Source organism: Sciurus carolinensis, chromosome 4 (assembly GCF_902686445.1).
Source record: "Sciurus carolinensis chromosome 4, mSciCar1.2, whole genome shotgun sequence".
NCBI classification, from domain to species: domain Eukaryota; kingdom Metazoa; phylum Chordata; class Mammalia; order Rodentia; family Sciuridae; genus Sciurus; species Sciurus carolinensis.
In genome coordinates, this window is record NC_062216.1 from 23235 (window position 1) to 46533 (window position 23299).

At 44.7% G+C, this 23299-nt stretch overlaps 1 pseudogene; it reads right to left on the bottom strand.

Moving 5' to 3' along the window:
- Window positions 1-3196: 3196 nt before the first annotated feature.
- Window positions 3197-23299, bottom strand: part of LOC124982207 (ADP/ATP translocase 2-like) — a 52825-nt pseudogene continuing 32722 nt past the window's right edge.

Here is a 23299-nt window from a genome sequence, read left to right on the forward strand (position 1 = left end):
AGGATTGTAGGTCACTGAGTTAAGAATTTTGCCCACTAACCAGAAGTGGTGCAAGCTTCTGCCCCCTGAGGACTCTGGGTAATGTAGTCCAGCATTTTGCCAGTTTATGGCGGGGGAGTGCTTCTGTAAATTGCCCACCCACCCCACCCCCTATGGATTGTGTGTAATGTAGTCCAGTGTTTTGCTGGGTCTCTATGCAGAGCCCAGGGAACTTCTGCCCCAATAAGATTGTGGGTGTTTAAGTCCCATGTATTTTCTGGCTCAGAGGGGTTAATTCCGTGCACTTCCATCACCCCCTCCCAGGATTGTGGATAATGTAGTCCAGTATTTTTGCCCACTCAGTGGGAAAGAAAGGGACTCCTGAAAGCTTCTGCCCCTAAGGACTGAGGGTATTGTATTCCACTGTTTTGCTGGCTCTCTGTAAGGGAATCTGGGGGCTTTTGCCACCTCAGGATTGTGAATAATTTAGTCCCATGTTTTGCCAGCTCACAGGAGGCCCGGAACCCCTGTGATTTCCGTCCCCTCCCCCCAAGGATTGTGGGTAATGTAGTCCAGTGTTTTGCGGGTTTTCTGTGGGGGAGCTTCTTCCTCCTTGGGATTGAGGGTGATGTAGTATCACATTTTGCCAACTCACAGTGGGGAGTACTCAAGTGAGCTTCCACTGCACCTGAGGATTATTGGTGATGTAGTCAAGTGTTTTGCCCACATACACCTCTGCCACATGTTCATATAAGCTGCTTGGCTGCATGCTTGCCCAGGCACCCTGAAGATTCCTCGTACTATGGTCCAGTGACCTACTCATGCAGCTCTAGCCACAGAGGACTATTGGAGCTGCAATCTGCACATTTTCTCCCAGGCATCCCCAGGTATTCTGAGCAATTTCGTGACGTATTCTACCTATTCAACCCACAACATGGAGGGCCATGGGTGCTCCAGGCTGCACATTCCCATAGGGTAAGCTCAGTAACTCTAGGCAGTGAAGTCCAGTCCTCATTGCAGAGACCTCTTGGAGCTGTAGGCACCAAGGTTCATTGTTAGGGTAGTCTATTATTTTGCCCATTCATCCATCAGCCCAGAGGCTGGGAGCTGCATGTCACATAGATACCCAGGGACCCTGAGGATTGTGCTAGTGCAGTTGCATTCTGCTGCTCAGCCTTTGCCATGCATGCCTTGGAAGCTTCATGCCATGTTCTTGCCCTGGTATCCCAAGGATTCTGGGTAGTGTAACTCAGTGACTGCCTGTCCAACCCTCTCCACAAAGGACTGTGGGAGCTGTAGCAGTGTGTTTTCCCAGGCACCCCAAGGATTCTGGGCAGTGTATTCTGGCACAGTTATCACCACAGTGGCGTCTGGGAATTGTCAGTGACTTCTGGCACACTCCACTGCACAGATTTACCCAGAAATCCCTGATTTATTGTCTATAAAACTCATAGTCACATAGTAGAAAGATCTCTTCAATACAGCCACAATATTATTATCAGTTGATACATCAACTTCTCAATATTTTAAAAGTATTTTAACACTGAAAAATTCCACCATAAAAATAAATAAAAACAATGAGGTGGCATTAGCCCTTCCCCTCAGGCACTAGTGAGACTCCAGGTGCTTGGACCCCATGCCTCTCCTGCACTATCCTGAGTTTGTGTCTCAGTGTTTCTCCTTTCAGTGTCCTGGGATTTCTCCTCACAAAATGTACTTTAGCATACTGTGATAATGAGCATCCAAAGCCTCAACAATGGATATATTATAAAATTAAGTTCCACTAAAATATTACCTATAAAAGTAAGGAACATAGCTTCTTCCTCAGCACATGGGCTAGTGAACAAGAGGATTTTCCTCATGCTTCCCCACCTTTTCCTCAGATGGACTTCATTTATCCAAAAACCACAGTGGAATTTCCACACATAGATGCCAAGAGGAAAAAAATCTCATGTTATATATGACCCCTAGGTATAATGTTAGTCATGGCCTCAAGGTGTGTGCAGGCATGGTCTCTTCCTGGGTGGATCCCAAGATTAGGGTTAGAGTTACCTCACTGTGGACATGGCCCCCAGGTGTCCCCAGCCACAGCATCTACCTGTGTGGGTCTCAAGGAGAAGGAAGTTTTTGTCACCACAGTCATAGCCCCAAGGTGTCCACATCCATGGTCTCCCCTGGTGGACCACAAGGGTGAAGGTTAGGGCAGGGCTTGAAGTTTAGGGTTACCTCACTGTGGACGTAGACCCCAGGTGTCCCCCATCATGGCATTTCCCCAGGTGAGTCCTGAGAAGGAAGCTTGCTGTGGGCACAAGACATCCATCTCTTGCAGGCAGATAATTCAAGGGGATCAGAAAACCTCACTCAGAGCACACCCCCACCCCCCCCTCACCCCCCCACCCCCGCCTCTGTGGGCAGTTGAGGATGTTCAGCACTCACTGTTCAACAGTGGCCCTGCGCCCCCTTGTGGCATGTACAGCATCTAAAACTAATACAATAGCTGCCTGTGACCTTCATTACTAACATGATATCCAGACTATAGCATTTAAAACTAACAGAAGAGCTTCCATGTGTCCTTTAATACTAATATAATATCTATACTATAGTATCTAAAACTATTACAATGGCCAATTTCTGGACAGCATCTTAAACTGATACATTATTTTCCCTGTGGCCTTTAATACTAATATGATATACATACTACAACATGTAAAAATAATATAATAGCTGCACTGTGGACTGCAATACTAATATCCATCATATATAATCTAAAATTAATTAAATAGGTACATGTGGCCTTTATCACTAATATAATATCCATACAACAGTATCTAAAGTCAATACATTAGCTACCCTGTGGTCTTTGATATTAATGATATTCTATTATAGCTTCTATTATAACAGGTGTTCTTTGACCTTTAATACTAATATGATATTCATACTGTGGCATCTAAAACTAATTTAATAGCTACCATTTGTTCTTTTTTTGTTTTTATATACTTTCATTTCTCCAAATTTGTTATCAGGAGTGACTGAAATAAAAAATATAATTGAGTTCCATCATCATCATCATGAAAATGGTTTTAAGAGAAACTGGTCAGATGAATATTATTGCTTCCAATTTTCAACCAGTACATAGTTGCCATTGATAAACAGCCAAGGGCATCCAAAATGCCCAAAATTTGCCCGTTCACAAAAGGACAAAAGCCTAGGAAATAACTCATGTGAACTTCTTGATTTCATCACAGGAGACAAGTACAAAAGTAACACCCATGCCTCTGAGAACACTGGACCATGTGCCCTTGAAGAAAGCTTTCCCTCCTTCATCACAAGTACTCTTCCTCCAGCAGTCAGGCATGCCTGTGGACATGATGTCTGTTCCTTTGCACTCTGACTGCATCATCATGCAGTGGTGAACAGTATCAAATGGATAGCAGGTCAACCCAGCAATGGCAGTGATGGACTGTGATCACCCATCTGATAAAGATGTGAGTATTCTTGGGCTCTGGAAGCATTCCTTTTTTAGGGTCACAGGTACCAAAGTAGACAGCTCAGTAGATGATAGTGCCCTGCTTAGACACATCAAAGCCTTGGTACAGACCCTCCATCCAATCAGATTTGTAGATGTTAACCAGGCAATCACCCAGGTCTTTGAATTCCCTTTCAGCTCTGGCTTTCCCCACATCAGTTGCTAGATAGGTTTGGGCAAAATCAACAAGATACACAAAACACAAGAATGTGGCCCTTGTAGCACCACCTGATGCCAGGTTCCCTGCAAAGTATCACCAAACTGGATCCTCTTGTCCACACCACCCAGGGAGATCTGCTTTTGTTTATCTTTTAAGGAAATTTGAGAGCCTAGGTGGATAAGTATCTGATGACATTGGCCAGGTTACCATGCCAGAAGGACAGGACTCCCTGCCCCTTGGGGATATGAACCACACAGTCCATAATGGCCTTGTATTGCTTATCTTCAGTGATTTGCTTGACCAGCTTCATGAGCACTATCATGGCCTTGGAGATGGCTGTGGCCACTCCACCAGCCAGGAAGTCCTTGGTGAAGGACACAGTGGATCTGTCATATTGGAAGAAAAGGAGGTGGGCAACTCCCACTTGGTCTTTAATATTAACATAAGATACATACTGTGACCTACAACTAATAATAGTAGCTGCCCTGTGGCCTACAAAAGTAATGTGATTTCCATATCATAGCATCTAAAACCATTAAAAAAGCTCCACTATGGCATTTAATATTGTTACATCCATACTGTAACATCTTAAAGTAATATTTAGCTGCCCTTAAAACCAGTATTATATGCATTATTCTAGCATCTTAAACTAAAATAATATGTGCCTTGTAGCCTTTAATACTAATGTAATATCCATAGTATAGTATCTAAAACTACTATAATGGTTGCTGTGTAGACTTTAATATTAATGTGATATTCATAGTATAGCTTCTAAAACTAATAAAATAACTGCCCTATGACCTTTAATACAATTATGATATCCAAATTACAGCATCTAAAACTAACTTATTGACTGCCAATTGACCTTTAATTTTAATATAATATCCATGCTGTTCCCTCTAAAACTTATATTGTAGTTTCTTTGTGGTCTTTAATACAAATATGATATTATAATACAGTATCAAAATATATATAATAGCAGTCTTGTGACTTTTAATATTTTATGATATCTATATATATAGCATCTAAAACTAATATAATAGCTTCCCCAAAACCTTTATTATTAATATGATATTTATACTGCACCACCTAAAACTGACAAAGAGCTGCCCTGTGGTCTTTAGTACATCCATAATATGGTCTGCAAAACTCATATAATGTCCTCCCTGCTGCCCGAATACTAGCATGATATCCATATCATGTAAAACTCTGTGATGTCTGCCCTGTGGCATCTTACACTCATGTGAAGCCTGTACCAGAGCACAAAATATGTACCCTGTGATTTTTAATAGCATTGTAACTTCTATACTGTAGCACCTAAAGCTAATTTAATAGCTGCCCTGTGGTCTTTAGTAAAGCAGCCTAAAGTAGTATTATAGCTGCCTTGTGTCCTTCCATAATAGCATAATATCCAAACTATAGCACCCAAAACTAATGTAACAGCTGAACTGTGACATTTAATACTAACAGCACATCTATATTATAATTTCAAAAACTACTATAATAGCTGCCCTGTGGCCTTTGGTATTAATGTAACATCCTTATTATAGCTTCCCTGTGACCTTAACTTTAATACAAATACTATAGCATGTTACACTAACATAATACCTGCCCTGGGTCATTTAATACTACTATAATATCCATCGTATATCATCTAAAGCTAATACAAAAGCTGCCCCGTGGGCTTTAATAGTAATTTAACACCCATACTAGAGCATCTTAAACTAATATAATAGTTGTACTGTGGCACTTAATACTAATGTAATATTCATGTGATAGCTTATAGTCCTAATATAATAGCTGAACTTTGGCCTTTAGCACCAATGTGCTACCCATATTGTGGCATCTAAAATAGCATAAGAGCTGCTGTTGAACTTTGACATTTGATATTTGCACTATAGCATCTGAAATCATGTAAGAACTGTCTTATGGCCTTCAGTATTAATATGATATCCATTCTATAGCATCTAAAACTAATATAATACATGCCCTGTGACTTTCAATATTAATATAATTTCAGTACTTTTGCCTATAAAACTAATATAACACTGTCCTGATCTTTAATAGTAGTATGATATCCATAATGTAGCATATAAAACTGATGTAATGGGTGCCATGTGGCCTTTTATATTAATATATCTGTATTATAGATTATAAAACTAATATAATAGCTGACATTTAATATAAATATAATACTAATATCATAACTGCCATGTGGCCATTAATATTAATATGATATCCTACTATAGCATGTAAAACTCCTGTAAGAGCTTCCCTGTGACCTTTAATACTAATATGATATGCATAGTATAGCATCCAAAATAAATATAATACCTGCCTTGTGGCCTTTACTACTAATTTATACAGTATAGCACCTAAAAATAATATGATAGTTGCTCTGTGGTCTTTGATAATAATATCCATAATATAGTATCTGAAATATGTATAATAGCTGTGTTGTGGCCTTTATAGCTGCTCTGTGGGCTTTCAGGTTAATATGATAATCATAATATTGCATTGAAAACTGATATCAAAGTTGCTCTGTGGCCTTATTTTTAATATAAGATCCATACTGAAGCACCTAATACTAATATAATAGTGGTCCTGTTGCCTTAATACTAATATATTATCCATACTGTAGCATGTGAAACTAATAAAATAGCTACATTGTGGTGCTAAATACTAATTGAATATCCATAGCATAGAATGTGTTACATATATATTAGCTGCCCTGTAGCCTTTAACCTATAATATCCATGCTATACTTTCTAAAATGATATAATAGCTGCCCTGTCACTTTTCATGTTATTGTAATATACATAGTATTACATCTAAAATGAATAACTTCCCTTATTAGTATTATTTAATAATAATAATAATAATATTATATTAATAACTTCCCTTATTAGTATTATTTAATACTAATATCCACATTGTAGCATTCAATATTAATACAAAAGCTGTATTGTGGCCTTCAATATTAATATAAAATCCATTCCTTGACCTCAAAAACTAACATAATAACTGTCCTGGGGCCTTTATTATTAGCTTGATATCCAACTGTGGCCTATAAATTAATAAAATGACTGCCCTGAAGCCTTTAATACTAATGTGATGTCCATAATACAAAATAAAAAACAAATGTAATAGCTGTCAGGTGGCACTTAATACTAATAATATATAAAACTGTGGCATATAAACTAATATAATGAGTGCCCTGGGGTCTTTAATACTAATATGATATACATACTATAGCATCCAAAACTAATAAAATAGCTGCCCTGTGATTATAATTAGCACATTATCCATATTATAGATTCCAAAACTAATACAATTAACACTAATATGATCTCCATACTATAGTCTAATAATAAGTGCCTGTGGCATTTACTACTCACATATTTTATATATATTATATATATATATTTATATGTAAATACATATATACACACACACACACATATATTATATACATGATAGCATCTAAAACTAATAAGATAGTAGTCCTGTGGCCTTTGATACTAATATAATGTCCATAATATAGTATCTGAAGTAAACATAATAGCTGTGCTGAGACCTTTAATATTGATGTACTGTTTGTACTATAGCATCTAAAATTAATATAATAGCCACCCTGAGTATTTAATACTATCATGATATCCATAAGTAGCATCTAATACTGATATAATAGTTGCCCTGTAGCTGTTAATAGTAATGTAATAGCCATTATCCAAAAAATGCAATAATTGCCCTGCAGTCTTTTGTAGTAAAAGGATATCCATACTCTAGCATCTCAAGCTAATAAAATAGCTTCCCTGTGGTCATTAATAGTAATATAATAGCCATATTATAGCATTTAAAAATAATATAATAGATGATCTGGTTCTTTAATATTAATGTAATATCCATGCTTGTATCTAAAACTATACGAAATGTGACCTCTGGTATTTAACATAATACCCATATGAAAGCATCTTAAACTAATGTAATATATGTCCTAGGACCTTTATGATATTCACATTACAGTATCTAATACTAATATAATATCTGTCATTTGACCTTTAATATTAATAAATTCATATTATACCATCTAAAAGTCATATACTATCTGCCCTGTGACCTTTATTGTTAATGTAAATCTATACTATAACACCTTAATCTAATACAATAACTGCTCTGTGGCCTTAACAATAATGTAATATCTATGCTGTAGTATTGAGAACTAATAAAATAGATTCCTCGTGGTCTTTAAAAGTAATGTAATATCCATACTGTGGTCTCTAATACTAGCATAACAGGGGACCTTGGAATGCAGTATTAACATAATATTCATAGTATAGCATCTAAAACTAATATAATTGCTCCTTGTGGCCTTAGAAACATATGGTATTCATATAATCCCATCTAAAGCTAATATAATATCTCCCCTGTGGAGAGGCCATGCTTGTTACATTCTGGTTAAGTAACTGTCTACATTTTGTTTATGTTCTGAGACTTTCTGTGAGGCTGAATTTAAAGATGATGGAGTAATTAATCTAGCAGAAGAAAACTCAAGGCAGTATAGTCTCCCACACGTCCCAAGGGCTTCTTAGTCCACTTCTATGCTTCACTAGTGTGATTGTCAGCTCCCTGTGTTAGAGGGAGCATCTGATAAGTGTTTAGGACTTGAAGGTGGGTCTTCAGCTTGGCAGCCACACATCTATGCAGTGAAGTCCTCCCTAGAGAGGAGTGTCCCACTGCTGGCCACTTTCTCACCACCTGTGCACAAGGTCACACCTGTTAGCCTTCTGAGTGTGTGTGGGCTGGATTCCGAGATCTTTGTGTCCATAGGGCATCTTCCTTGAGTACTGAGAGGCAAACCTGGCTGGGAAGGTTGAGGGAGGGTAGACAAGGGCAGATTTCCCATCAAATTGTAATTCATTGTGTTTGAGAAGAGGGTTGTGGCCCTCCATCTGTTCTACCCTCACTCCCTTAAAGGGTCAGCTTGGTCCAGTGGACACAGCTGAGACACCTTGACCAGGTGGAGCATCCTCTTCTGTGCATTCCTGAGGCAACTTCCCTGCTGAGATTAAAAAGGACATTTTGGCTGTTCCAAACTGTGGATGGCCAGTGGGTACCTGGAGGAGGTGTGAAAGGTGGCTTGTCCAGCCCTAGGTTTTCTGGACTCCAGGACTTTGGGATTGAGTTTCTAACACGTGAAATGTGGAGGGCAAGCATTCAAACCATAGCACCATCTTTCAGATCAAAGCATGGGATGGTGGGCTCCATTTCAGCCTAAATGTGCAAACTCATGTTGTGGAGCAACCGGAACACTGAGTCCTGAGGTTTTACATCAGCACTAGGCAGTGGCATCGCTCTCTCTGCAGCACCAAACAGGTTGATTACAACAATCTAAGCTCAGAATGCAGTTGAGTTGCAACCTGTGGAAAGGGATGGAATTAAAAGTTGGGATGGAGGTTTGAAGCTGTACCATAAAGTACTCCATGATAATCAGAGTGGGCCACAGGGGCTCTCCATGGCAATTGTGGTCCTGTAGGGCTCCTGGAATTGCCCAATATCGGTCTGTGCTTCCCCAGGAGGTTTCTATGGGCAAAGATGCAGACTTGGGTTGTGCCTGCGTTTTCCTGAGATTAATGACTGCATCTACAACTGTAAAAAGTCTCTTTCCATAGGCAGCAACTGCATCCTCAGCCTGAGTTTATCAACTGCATCTACAGGTGTTTCCATACAGAACCCATGTTGCCCCAAGGTGGGGCACAAGGGAAAGGGCAGGTCATGTGAACCAGAGCAGAGGCCTGGGGACGCCCAGAGGTCCCAGGACCGCTGTGACACAAATGCACTGCAGGTCTGTCATTTGTTCACCCATTGAGGCACATCCTGGCTCCTTACTGCATTTGGCCACTCTGAAGAGAACTTCTGTGTGTCATTGCATGCTGTATTTAGACATGTTTACAAGGCATATTTTCTAGACAGATGCCTGAATTCTTAGGTTCATATTGGATCATATGGTGTGCTCATTGTAACTCTGGAAAAAACTTAAACCTTTAAAAAGTGATGAATTATTATGCATTCCACCAGCAATGAATGAGAGTTCCGGTTCTACTCTTCCGATCAGTGCTGTGTTGGAGAAGGTCGTAGCCACCTAATACACATGTGGGGCCATCACAGCAGTGTGGGTGAACATGTGGGGCCATCACAGCAGTGTGGGTGAACATGTGGGGCCATCACAGCAGTGTGGGTGAACATGTGGGGCCATCACAGCAGTGGGGTGAACATGTGGGGCCATCACAGCAGTGTGGGTGAACATGTGGGGCCATCACAGCAGTGGGGTGAACATGTGGGGCCATCACAGCAGTGTGGGTGAACATGTGGGGCCATCACAGCAGTGTGGGTGAACATGTGAGGCCATCACAGCAGTGTGGGTTATTTTCCCTCTTTGTCAGGTGATGCTGAGCAGCATGTCTGTGCTTTTCAATTTTTGTATCTTCTTTGGTGAGTTGTCTGTTCAATTTTTACCCATTTTTAATTGGGTTGTTTCTTACCATAGTTAGGATACAAGTTCACTTTAGATACACATTTTCCAAATATTTTCACCAGTCTGTGGCTTATCTTTTTGTTCCATTAATATGAATTTTTCAGAGTAGACATTTTCATTTAAAAAAAATTTGGAACTGAACATTGAACCCAGGGGCATTATAGCTCTGAGTTACACTTCCAGACCTTTTTAATTTTTATACTTTGATAAGTTGACTCAGGTTCCCTAGTAGCTGGGACTATAGGTGTGCACCACCATGCCCAGTGACAATTTCAATTTTAATAAAGCCCACGTTATCGATTATTTCTTTCATGCATTTGTTCTGGAGCTGTATTTTAAGCCTATCATGAAACATGGTCATAAGTATTCTACTACAAATTTTATAGTTTCACATTTTCAGTGTAAGCCATGGACTACTTAGAGTGAGTTTTGTGAACCTCGTAAAGGTTTTCTATGTCCATTCTCCCTTATGTTTTTCAAACACTCCATCACTAGCTGTGCAGCAGATGCTCCTTTCTTCATTGAAGGTCTTTTTTCACTTTGGCGAAATCAGCTGCCTGTACATAGTGGGTGTGTTCTGGGTTCTCCACTCATCTCCATTTACCTATCTGTGTATTCCTTCACTGCATCATGTTTTCCTCACTACTTCAGTTTTCTGACAGGTGTTGGGATACAGATGTATGTCCTTCTGTAGTCTCTGTCATCTATTCTAGGTTCAGAAACAGATTGCTGGAAACTTGAGTGTGATTGCAATGAATCTGCAGATCAAGTTTGAGAGAATTTCATCCTGACTATGTGGAGACCTCAATGAGGAATATCTCTGTATTTATTTATATATATTTTTTATTTCTTTCAATTGTATTTCAAGGTTTTCTGACAGTGGAATTGTAATTTAAAACACATTTTAAATTTTAAATTTTGTTGGTGCTATTGTAATTGGAATTGTTTAATTTTTTTCTTATTCCAGTTTTTAAATTCCCAATTTTTCATATACATTGCTAAATATAAGAAATCAATTGACTTCTGTCTATTGACCATGTACTTTGCTTTTTGCTCTCTTTATACTTTATGATCAAACATAGGATGATGGATTCTATTGGTATTTGATTTCCAAAATCATGGCCTGGAAAAATCAGAACCATGAGTCTCAGCGTTTCACTAGGACTGCCACGACTCTGGCCCTCACCTGACCTTGTAGGAATGAGACTTCATCTCAGTGATCTGATTCTCCCTCAGTGCATGAGTCCATGCCAGTCCTTCCGGGTTCCTGGACAGAGGAACCAGGCGTGTCCTCCACACTCAGTCAGTGACCTCTAGAGCTTATCTTGCTCAGTTCTTACCTATCTGCAGACCTTCCCTGGTTCCTCTCCAGGTCCTGTCCCCCACCCTCAGGCTATTGCACCCCAGAGCCTGTCCTGGCCAGTCATTTCCTGTCCTCAGGCCATCCCTGGATCCTCTCCATATCCTGTCCTCCACCCTCAGGCAGTGACCACCAGAGCCTGTCCTGCCCAGTCCTTTCCTGTCCTCAGATCCTCTCTTCCATCTCTGCAGCAGCCCACTCAGCACACTTCCCTCCCTACACCAGGGATGCTCCCATCCCTGCTTGGGCCGAAGTCCCTGTTGTTTTCCCTCCCTACAACTGGCTCCCTGTTGCTGTACCTTGGGTCACTGTGTCCATCCCTCACTTAGGTTCCCTATAGGCCCCACCCACCTAGGGGTGGCCACTGAACCTCTCTCAATTCAGGAGAGCGGCATACCGGTTGCCCTGAGAGAGAATTTAAAATGCTGCAGAGGTGCCGTCATGGAACTGCCTCGGAGAAGGGGATGAGGCAGGAGACCCCAGCTGCCTAGCTCAATCTGACCCACCATGGAGGATATCTGAAGACCCCTTGTTACTGAAGTTGGGCCAAGATCCAGACTTGTGTGAAATGAACCCTGGACTCAGGGCCTCTGCTAGAGTCGGAGGGAGCCATGCCCTGCAGAGGGAGTCAGGCTGACTCCACAGGCTCCGCTTGCTCCTGAAGTGGCAGGAACTCAGGCTCTGGATATTGCCACATGTAGAGGTGGCTCATGGCACTGAGCTCTCCCATGTCATGCTTCCTCAGCTCCACACAGCCCGTTCCATCTCAAGTCTCCAGCCTGGGAGATGTTTTACTAGGACAATGAAGTGAAGGTAACTGTGGGCTGCTTCAGGGATTGTTCTTTCTGGGCTGGGCCTTTGACCTACCTCATCACCTGGGAAGTCTCTGATATTTTCATTTTTAGGACAGCACAGACCCTGCTCCATCTGACTTTAGCTGTCAGTTCTGCTGACCACCTAATCCCAGAAGACTGTACCAACTTTCCCAGTCTCCCATCAGCTGGTGTATTGTCTCATCCTGTGGCCTGGAGGACTAACCCACCTTCCCACTCCTAGTTTTATGCTCTGTTCTTATCCCATAAGTCTGAGAGCTACCCTGGCTGTCATTCCCTTCTGAGCAATGTTTGTCCCTTAACCCTAAAGAGGGTCCTATTTCTCATGGAGTCCCTGACTCTCATTCCCCTCTGAGTTTTCATTCCCTCAATCTTCTGAGATGCTGAGAGCAAAGGTCCATCTTCTAGAGATGCTTCAGACTGGGAAGTGATGTAGGCTCTACCCCTGAAGGTAGTAGAAATCCCTGGGGACCTGATCTGGGGTCCCTTCCATCTCGCTCGAATGTCATGAAGATAGTAAGTAACCCAGTGAAAGCCTTTTCCTTCTTATCACAGTTCTCACCTGGCATCTGGCATGTGTTAGACATGCCAGGTGACCAGCACCAAACAGTGCACTATGTCACCCTTGTCAGAGAAAGCAATTGTCACCTCTGGTTTGCTGAAATGAAACCCAGGCCCCTGGACGTCATCTGGGCAACTGTAATTCCCATCTCTCCCTGGGTGGTCCTCTTCATCTGGGCTCCAATAAGTTCTTCATTCTCACATTCACTCGGATGCATCTCACCTTTTGGGGTGACACCCCTCCCCAGCATCAGTGCTCCCTTATCCTTATCTGCTTCCATTTGCCCTGTTTTTCTTCCCCCTTTTTTTCCTCATCCCACCCAACCCTCAAGCCAGGACAGGGAAACTGGAAAGAAATGGACCCCAAATTCGGCAGCTCATTCTACTTCTGAGGAACCACCAAGGGGGAAGGGCCCAGACACACCATGGAGCTTTGCACGTGGCAGACAGAAAGCAGCAGCCTAGATTGAAGTCCATAATGCAGAAATCAGAAGGTTGCCTAGAGCAGAGGGGAGATCTGAGGAAAGGGAAAAGAATCTCAGAACAGTTCACAGGGTTTCACTACCTTCCCACACCAAAACTAGCCGGGACTGTGTCCCAGGAAGGACAGAAGCTGGACGCTGGCAGCCAGGAAGACGTAGGGTTGGGGAGAGGCGCGCTGCTTAGAGTACTGTGAGACCTACCCCTCTCCAGGTTTCCTAGGCTTGCTCTGTGCTTCCTTCATTCATATACCAGGCTCACTGCTGGTCAGGATCTGGACTGCCTGGTGCCTCTGGGAACAGAAGGTGCTCTCCTCACCTAACCACACACCTGGACCTCAGGCGAAGGGCCAGAGCTGCAGAAGCTCTGGAACTGTTTGGAGGCCTTGCTTCACCCTCCTGTCATTTAAAAACCCTTCCTGTGGGGAATACACACGTATGTATACCTATACACAAATATGAAAGACATCTTTATTCACATTTGAAAGATGGAATTTACACTCCCGATAGATTGCTTTTATTTTAAATAACATGCAGAGCTTAAACAAAGAACACCTCACTGACTTTCTTGGTATGTTGAGCATGTGGTTCCAGCTCCAATGCACAGGAGGCTGGCTTCAGTCAGGAGCCACATCAAGTCCACTCTACCCTGCAATGGAAGCTCTGCTGTGTTGCTTTATAAATGATACCAAGACCATCTGAATGTTTGTCAGGAGATGTGGATGTGAAAGAGGTGATCCTCCTAGTGGGACCTCAGACCCAACCAAGAGCATTTTACTGTTCACCTGAAGATCCTCCAGCTGACATATTCCTGCTGCCCTTGTAAGGTCATGCCTCTCATACATGGGGAATATGTAAGCAATTCTTCATTTCCCAGCTCCAAATTCATGTCCTGCTTCCCTTTGCATTTCCTAAAACTGACCTGGTGAGGTCAACCCTGACGTTCCCCCTGGGGACCTGTGCAAACTAACATCAGGAGAGTGGTCACCACATCACTCCTGATCTTGGATCGCCCCATGGCAGATCCTCCCACTGGACCAGCATGACCACAGGACAGACACCTGTTGCTGAAGCCATGTTCCCTATCATTTTTGACATTCTAACGACACCCCTTCACAACAGGTGGTCACATCAGATGGCAAGGTGGTAGTCTATTGCCTGGTAGCTGCTTAGCATAAAACTACATGTCCTTGACCTATTTTCTTAGTGAGGATAAACTAAGAATATGGATGAATTTTGGACATGCCCAAAATAAAAGTCTTCATCTGTAGCAGAGCAGTGATTAGAGGCCAAGAAAACCTTCAACAAGGACTGGATCTCACTTGCCTTGGAGTACTCCTCTGCACCTCAGTCCTCAGCCTCCGTGGTCCATGGCAGGATGAGAAGACCCCAGAGAGGTGGGCAGGGTCCCAAGCCCAGCACCACGTGGGTCTGAAGGCAGACCTGCAAACACATTTTTCAGGATGCTCTGAGTGTATCAATGCAGAGTTCATTTTATCACAACCATCAATAGTAGATACTTTATTCTGATGAAACCAAAAATAATCAGGGTTGCAGGAGTATTTAAGGAGCCAGAAGTTGGATTCCATACTTTCTCTGCCAGGATGGACTTGGCTTTCCCTCCTGCCTGGTTTAGCTAGGGAGAGCCTACTCTTCAGCCAGTCAGTCTGGAATACAAAAAATTTTCTGTTACGGAAGAAAACTGACTTTCCATCTTGAATTGCCACCCATCCTACTTGACAAAGGAAATAAAGTCATTTAACAACTGGAAGAGACTGGTGTGAGAAAAATCAAGTCTGTGCCTGGTGCATCCACAGCTGCCTCTGAAATTGGAGGCATCACTGATTAAACACCCAGAAACAGTAGTGTAGAGATGTAGCCTTCTGTTTAGACCCTGGGGAAAGTGCCTAGGAGGACTTTCTCTGACCTATGCTGCCCAGAGGCCGGCTGCAGGGTAAGTCTAGGCCTGAAGAGGCAGGCACCCCTGCTGAGGGAACTCACCTGGCCTCCTCCCCACCTCAGAAGCCCCAGGCAGGTGTGGTTTCCATGGTGACAGCACTCTGTGTCCTGCAGTCCCCATACACACGTATGGTGATCAAGGAGGACAGCAGAGGTGCAGATAGAATGAACTTCAGCAGGAGGGTCACCCAGGGACTGGGCCCTGGGCCTGAAGTGGAGGGAATGGGTCTGGGAAGACTGAGGGTGGAGCACAGGTAGCCTCACACCGCCAAGCTGGGGCAGACTGAGGAATGGAGGGCTCCCAGTGATACCTTGACAGTTTCCTAGAAGGGGCAGGCAGTATCCAGGCATGCTCCCCACAGGAGACTCCAGTCCAGCCTGCTGCAAGGGGCCTGGGCATGGGGGCTCAGCCTGGTGACTGTACTGGGTACTGCTCACATTGAAATCTAACTACATGTTCCCATGTCACAAAGTGTGGCTCCCCAAGACAGCCCCACCTGGAGCTATAGCTTTCAGCTTGTCCACACAGAGATTCCTGCAGCTCATCAGCTGCATCTCAGGGATCCCCACCTCAGTCCTACATCAACAGCCCCCAGGCCTTGCCCAGCAAGTTGTGACTCTCTACCTGCCTGCTGCACCAATCTTGGGGACAGAAATTAAAATTGCCCAGAGACCTTTCTGCTCTGATAAGGCTAAGAAGAGTCCGACTTTTCAGTCTGTTCAGTCTTTTTCTTGTGAGTTACACCATCTTGTAAGCCTTTAGACATTGCTGCTTCACGTGTTTGAGAGTCTCCCAAGAGCTGGTCAGGGAAGAACCTCAGGGTCCTGGAGGAGCACTCCTAGGCTGCTCCTCCCACCCAACCCCCTCTGTACACACATGGGCTGGATGGGCTTGTTGAAGGGCCCTTCTCCCTCGATGGCTTGGAGGGCCACTCCTGCATCTCAGCAACACAGCATGTTCAGCGATCTGGCCGATCCCAGGTCTGCATGGTGCTGATACCACAATGTGCTGTGGGAAACTTTGTGGTGGTGTTCGTTCCTGCTTCTCATGAATAGAGACTGGTGCTTCGAGAAGACTGGTCAGGGCTGAAGAAGGTGTGTCTGAGTGGAAAGTCTTCGGGATAAGACAGGTGGCAAAGGTTGAATAATGCACTAGGGACACTGGGCTTGATCCCCAGAACATGTACTTTTTATGGGAAAAGGATTTTTTGCAGATGTGAGGAGATTAAGGATCTTGAGATGAAGAGGTGATCCTGGATTATCTGGGTGAACCCTAAATGAAGTCACAAGTGTCCTCATAAGAGGGAGGCAGAGGGAGAGTTGAAAGAGGAGGGGAGCTGGGAGGCACAGACTAAAGAGATATGACCACAGCCACGGGATGCCGGCAGTCACCAGAGGCTGCGAAGTTTAGGAAGGATGCTCCCTCAGAGCCCCAGGAGGGACTCTTGGTTTGGTTTCTGGCCTCCAGAGCTCTGAGGGCACAATTCTCTGCTGTTTATGTTGTGGGGATGTGTCACTGCAGCCATAGAAAGCAAATGCAACATAACCAAGTCCCAGATTCATCTCATCCTGTTGGGGACTGGCTCATCACTCATTCTCACCGAGTTTCAGCATTCCCATCTGCAAACTGGGAGGGATAATAGTGGCTTCACAGAGTTTTCTGAGAATTAATCAACTAAGCCAGAACAGTTCTGAGAACATGGGTACTGATGAGAGCTCAGGAAGGTAGCCAGTGCTCTAGAATGATCCTGAGGTTCCTGTGAGGGCCCAGGAAGGTAGCTAGTGTTCTGGAATGATCATGAGTTTTGTCAGCCAAGCGTCAGGGAAATGCTTTGTTCCACAGCAGGTCCAACGGAACACTTTTGCTAGTGAAACACCCAGAGCAGGTGGTGGGTAACTTACTACACTCTACCAGGCACAGTAATCACCATCCGTCCAGGTTGGGGTGCAAAGTCACCAAAGGACCCTGAGACCCAGCCACTCTCAGGAGAAGAAACAACTTTCCCCTCTTTGTCTTCTTGTGTTTCAGGGTGCCAGAGGTGAGGTGGGTAGATGGTGTAGACAAAGAAGACTCGATTAGATCTGGATACTCCACATGTGTGGAAATACACTGAACCCCCTCAACATGTGCAATGAAAACACGTTGATCAAAAACAACAGAATGGAAAACTAAAACAAGGCTCAGGAGGAACTTGCGGTTCCTTCTCCAGGCCACCAGGGGTCAGCGCGCAACCGTCAGCAGGGCTGTGGGGGTGGAGGGCCAGGAGCTGAGGAGGGGCGGGCGGGAGGGAGGAAGGACAGGGCTGTGCAGGGCAGGGAGGGATGCAGAGCCTCCTGATGTGCGCCCTGCCTGTGGAGGTGCAGAAGCTAGAGTCTGGGGCTGGACGGAGCCAGCGCGGCTGCCCAGGGACACAGGAGATTTTCTGAAGAGGTGGGAGTGGAGCTAGAGGGGAGTGGGAGGGAAACCTCACCTTCCATTTCATGCCCTTAGGAACTCTTTTTTTCTATGTGTGCTTCACCTTATAGGAAGATTTAGTTTTGAAACTGTGTAGTAAGAGAAGGCCCGAGTGACCAAATAATAATGCTGGAGTAAACCTCAGGTGCCTGAGGCAGGAGAGCCTCAGACTTGGATGGAAAGGAAAGGCTGATGCAAGAACAGGAGTGTTGGTTTCTAAGTCAAAACCTCTTGCTCTGGGCCAGGGTACTGTGGCGCAGGCCTGTAATCCCAGTGGCTCTGGAGGCTGAGGCAGAAAGATTGCAAGTATAAGGCCAGACTTGTCAACTTAGCAAGGCTCTAGGTAACAGTGACACACTGTTTCAAAATTAAAAAAAAAAAAAAAAAAGTAACAGGGCCTGGGGATCTGGGGATGAAACTCAGTGGTTAAGCACCCCTGGGTTCAATCCCTGGTACCAAAAAAAAAAAAAAAAAAAAAAAAAAAAAAAAATACACCTCATGATCTGGTGGGAGAGGTGTGTTACATCTGAAATCAAACCGAATGTCATCACGTGATGCACTTAGGCTTTGATAAACTGTCTACCAAAGGAGTCTTTTCAGGGAAAGAGGGTGAGAAATTAAGGCTAACAGTACAATTACAGAACCCCACTTAAGAAAAATACTTGAGAAAAGTCTAAGAATTCACTATTCTGGAAGTGCAGTCAAATCTTTATCCAGGCAAGTAACGCAGACATGTAGTGTACAGAGGGGCAGCAAACCTTAACCATCCTTCCAAGGACCCCCTCAAGAATAAGTGGCCCATTCAGCTATTTGTCCTTTTGCAATTTCTCAGAAACCTCGAGGCTAACATATAGGCCACCCTTCCTATAAACTGTTGCATCGACAAGTTGGAGCTTGCTGTTCAGGCCCCTCTGCTCAGGCAAGTGGAGTCCACTGATCTAAACAGCTTGGGGGAGTGCTTGTAGCAGGTGTAGAACCAGCTTGTCTTCTCCCACCTCTGCTGTCGTGTTCCCTCTGCTCTGGGCAGTTTTTCATTCTCACGTGTAGTTGGAAGGCTGTGTTTCTGAAGGAGCTAATGGGGAGAGCACTAAAGTTGTTCAAGGCACTGAATTACCTTCAAAGGCAAAACCAGAAACTTTTCACCTTCAGAAGCAAGCATCAGAATGTTTCATGGAGCAGTTTTTCCTTCCAGCCTTGCTGACATCCAGGGGGGTCTGTCTTTATTAATCTCAGCTGGCAGCAGACTCCACATGAACCTGAATCAGATGATTCTCCAGCTCATCTCCTTTAAATAGGTCAGAAACCAGATTCACAAGATGAGTGTTGTTTTCCACTTGCTTGGTTACAATCAGCATCATGCAGAGCCTGCTGCAGGTTCTAACCACAAGGTACATGGGCATAGGACTTGCTGGGCAGCAGCCAGCATTCTGGGTTTGTGGCAAGCATCCCATACTGACTCATTGATCAGGCAAGTGCAGGAACCATAGAGTGGGAGAAATTAATACAACAAGGAGGCTGGGAACCTGGTGATTTTCAGGCCTCATGAGGCCTAAAGAGTGTGAGAAAGAGCTGAAGTAAGAAGTGACATCCCTTCCTGGAAGCTCAGATTACCCACAACTATGACCGGAGGACAGCTGTGGACGTTCCTGAATGGACAGGGAGCCCTAGTGCAAGAGCAAATTTGTTAGGGACTTTGGCATCAGCAGCTTTGTGGGGCTGATTCCTGAGTTTGAGGCCGCCTGATGCTGGTGGGATCCCCACCTCCAGCTTGTGGGAGTTCTGGAGACACTTTCCTCGAGGCTTGCAGACAGACTCTCCTGTGAGGCTCGTCTCTCCTGTTCATCACCATGGTCAAGGACCATGCCCAGGAGAGGGGGTTGGGGAGGAGGGAGCCAGGCCTCATCTGACTTGGTCTTCTGCAAACCTCATGGCCTGGAGTGGGTGAGAGGAAGGAGCTACGGGTCAGGGGGGGATGTCCTCACCCTGGAGTCTCTCTTCTCAGGCCTGTAGTGGGGGTGCATAAGCAGTGGGATCTACAGACAGCTCCAGGGTTAGGATCACAGAGACGGTCTGGCCTGAAGATGTAGGCAACAGCCATCAGAGGTCTTCACAAGACTCACAGCTGAAGGCCAAAGCATCCCAAAAAACTGGTGCAGGAATTGTGAATTTCTTCATGAAAGCTGAAATTTGAGAGAAATGAAACTGACAATTACATAGCTTCACTAATGAGGCTATCTGCAGGTTTGGGGGAAAGGCCTCATTAAAAAACTGGTGGACAGAGTGTCTTGCTCAAGGTCACTGCTGGTGCATCTTTCCTGGGGAAACGCTGTTCACATGTGGAAGACCAGCCCACTCTACCCCTGTCAAATCAAAGGACAAGGTGTATCTCTTTTTCACATACAGAGTTACTTGGCAATAATTACCCACTTTTGGAAACTTCAGATGCCCTTGGCCACTTACAGGATCTTTCTGGGTAACTTACACCATCGCAGCACTGACTGGGGCTTTCCACACAAAATCCAAGGACACACACACACACACACACAGGCTGTGCTCCAAGACTTACATGAATGAACAAAAATCCTTGGATCACCTCAGTTTTACTATCAGCATGTAAACTGTACTGTAGCTGCTCATGGACCAATGTCAGAATAACAGAAAAACTGCCGTGTGACATTAGAAAGTGTTATGACTTATTGAACCATCTGTATCATGCTAGTGACATGAAAGAACCTAAGGCTGCTGGGGCTTATAATTCACTCCCATGATGCTGGCATATTACTTTCCTCCCCAGAACCCAAACTCGGTGCCCCAACTCACAAGACCTCATTTTCCTTGCTTAGCACTTTGGGTCCATTTGGTGAAGCTTTCTCCAGCAGCAGCTCCAAGGCGAGGCCCAGGTGAGGAAATGCTCTTGCTGCAGCTGCCACCAGAGCACATGCATATCAGTGGGAGAGCCAAGCCCAAGACCCCAGGAGTGCTTCTGAAACATGTGCTGTCTGGTCTCAGGAGCATTATGTGCTGTGTCTGACTGCAGCTCTGCAGGCAGCATCTGGACTCGCTGTCCAGCATCAGGCAGTTCAGGCCTAGCTCTACAGTGTCCCTGTGGTCACCACACTCTAGGGATCCTGATGAGCCAGAACAAGAACAGGGACCCTAGCAGCCCAGGAGATAACACTTTGGCTTCCATCCCAGATATTATAGCAGTGGGCTTGGCCAAGTGGCAGATTCTGCAGGATAGCAGCTGCCAAGGGCTCTGCCGCCCTCAGGGTGGCTCATACTATGCAGCCTCTCAGTCAGCTGCATCAACAGGAAAGCTGGTCTGCTCTCTGCTGTGCTTTTCCACACTGTTAGTGGAGGTTCTGTGCTAAAGGCAAAAATAAAAGACAAGCCATCTTGGTGATGGTGCTTTCTGATTCTCACCAGGCTCAGTGACAGCAGCAACATGTCTGCAGGCAATCTTAGACAGGAGTGAAACTGAACAGAGGTATGATTTCACTTTCTCTGCACCTGTGGTTCTAGGGCCTGTGTGTGAAGAAAGCTCCTCCCCAGAGCATCTCATGGTCTAAATTCTAAGCAGTTGCTCCTGATACTGTTGAATTTTAATGTGTGCATGCTCACATTCTATCTAGGGCTCCTTTCACAAACTCTGCATTCTCTGTGGATGTTAATTCAGAGAGTCTCTTTGCTCAGAGCCTCCTGATGCAGACTCACGACCTGGGAGCCTACGTGAGCAGTCGGGAGCATTTTCCCATAGTCCCTGTGCTGCACAGCCTGTGGCCACTCACACTCCAAATGAACCACATCTTATTGGATGGGACAATTTTGAAATGGAAGTGTATAATTTTATAAAGTGTTAACAGATGTAAATTTAAATAATGTCCCAAGAAATTTACAATTAATAATGACATTGCAGTAATTACCAAAAGCAGCTTGGGGTGTGGACAAGATGGCATGAGAGCTGAACCACTCACTAACCAGGTCAGTGTACAGCTCAGGACACTGGGACCACATGGGCATTTCACCAAGTTGCAAGGCCTCCAAGTCACTGAACCCAGACAGGAGCTCGAGTTTGCCACGTGGTGGGCAGAGGGGAAAGTCTCCTCCTTCCTCCAGGGGCTCACATCTATGGTACTCTCTCATTCTAGCCACTGGAGAGCCAACAGCTGTAGCATGAGCATGACTCCCCACCTCTGTGAGAAGCAGAGAAGGTGCAAAGTTGGAGACTGCTTTCTGTACCACCTGGGTCCACAAAGGACTTGAAATAGCTTCTGATGAGCAGTCATGGGTTGCTTAGCAATGCCACTGCATTCAAAGAAGCATGTTGCTAGGGGTTCTTGTCACTGTGGGAACATCAGAGTGTACTCACAAACTGAGATGACTGCGATGTCACTAGGCAACATCTCTCCTGGGACAAAAAGCCTGCATGCAGCCCACGGTGACAGAAATGTGTGTCACTGAGCATTCTGAATTGTCTCAACTGCTTGTCCTCAGACCCAGGGCTCTCCTCAGCCACCGGGTGACACTGACAGGGCTGAGGTGCAGATACCTTGCAGAAAGACAGACCATGTGAATTATAGCGCCTGGTTGAGGTGGGGAGACTGCACTGAGAAACCTGAAGATGTCTATCTGGGTTTTACTTGAATCTGAATAAAGAATTGCACTGAAGTGTCCATCAAGATCAAAGCTGTTTCCTTAGGAGACATCTAGGGTGTGTGAACATTTCCATTTTCAGATGCACAGAACTCTAGAGAAAGTACAACCATAAACAATCACTTTCAAAGGTGAAGTCAAGGTCCAGAGAAGGGAGTTAGTACCCAGTGCCCAGTGCCTGAACCAGTAGGACCCCTGACTCCTGGACTAGGCCAGCTCCTAGTGCTGCAGGGGCAAGCAGAAAGTAGGCTGCAAAGGCCTCCCCTGGTCTCCCCCTGAAGATGCAGAGACCAGAAGCACAGCACTCTGCTGCAGCCAGGGAGCTGGGTGAGCTCCTGAGATTTAGTCTACTGGGCAGGACTCACATTCTCACAGGAGAGGGGAAGAGCTCAAATGCAGCACATGCGTAAAAGCTGTGGACTTTCCAGAGCTGTGCTTGAAGAAAAGGCTTGAAGTGGACCAGACCTCCCATGGACTGGAGGGGTTAAATGGTGACTCAAGGTGGGAATGGCTACGAACCTGAGGAATTAATCAGAGGCTAGTTCACTTTAGGGCGACAGGGAAGCAAACCTGTAATTAAAAAGACTAAAGCCTGGGCTGGGGCTGGGGCTCAGTGGTAGAGGGCTTACCTAGCATGTGTGAGGCATTGGGTTTAATCCTCAGCACCACATAAATAAATAAAATAAAGGAAAAATTTTTTTAAAAAAGATGGAAGCCACTTGAGCTCAGCACTGAGAGGTAAATGGTGGTAAGATGGGGCAGCCCTCCAAAGCCATATCTTAAGGCAGGAGACAAACAC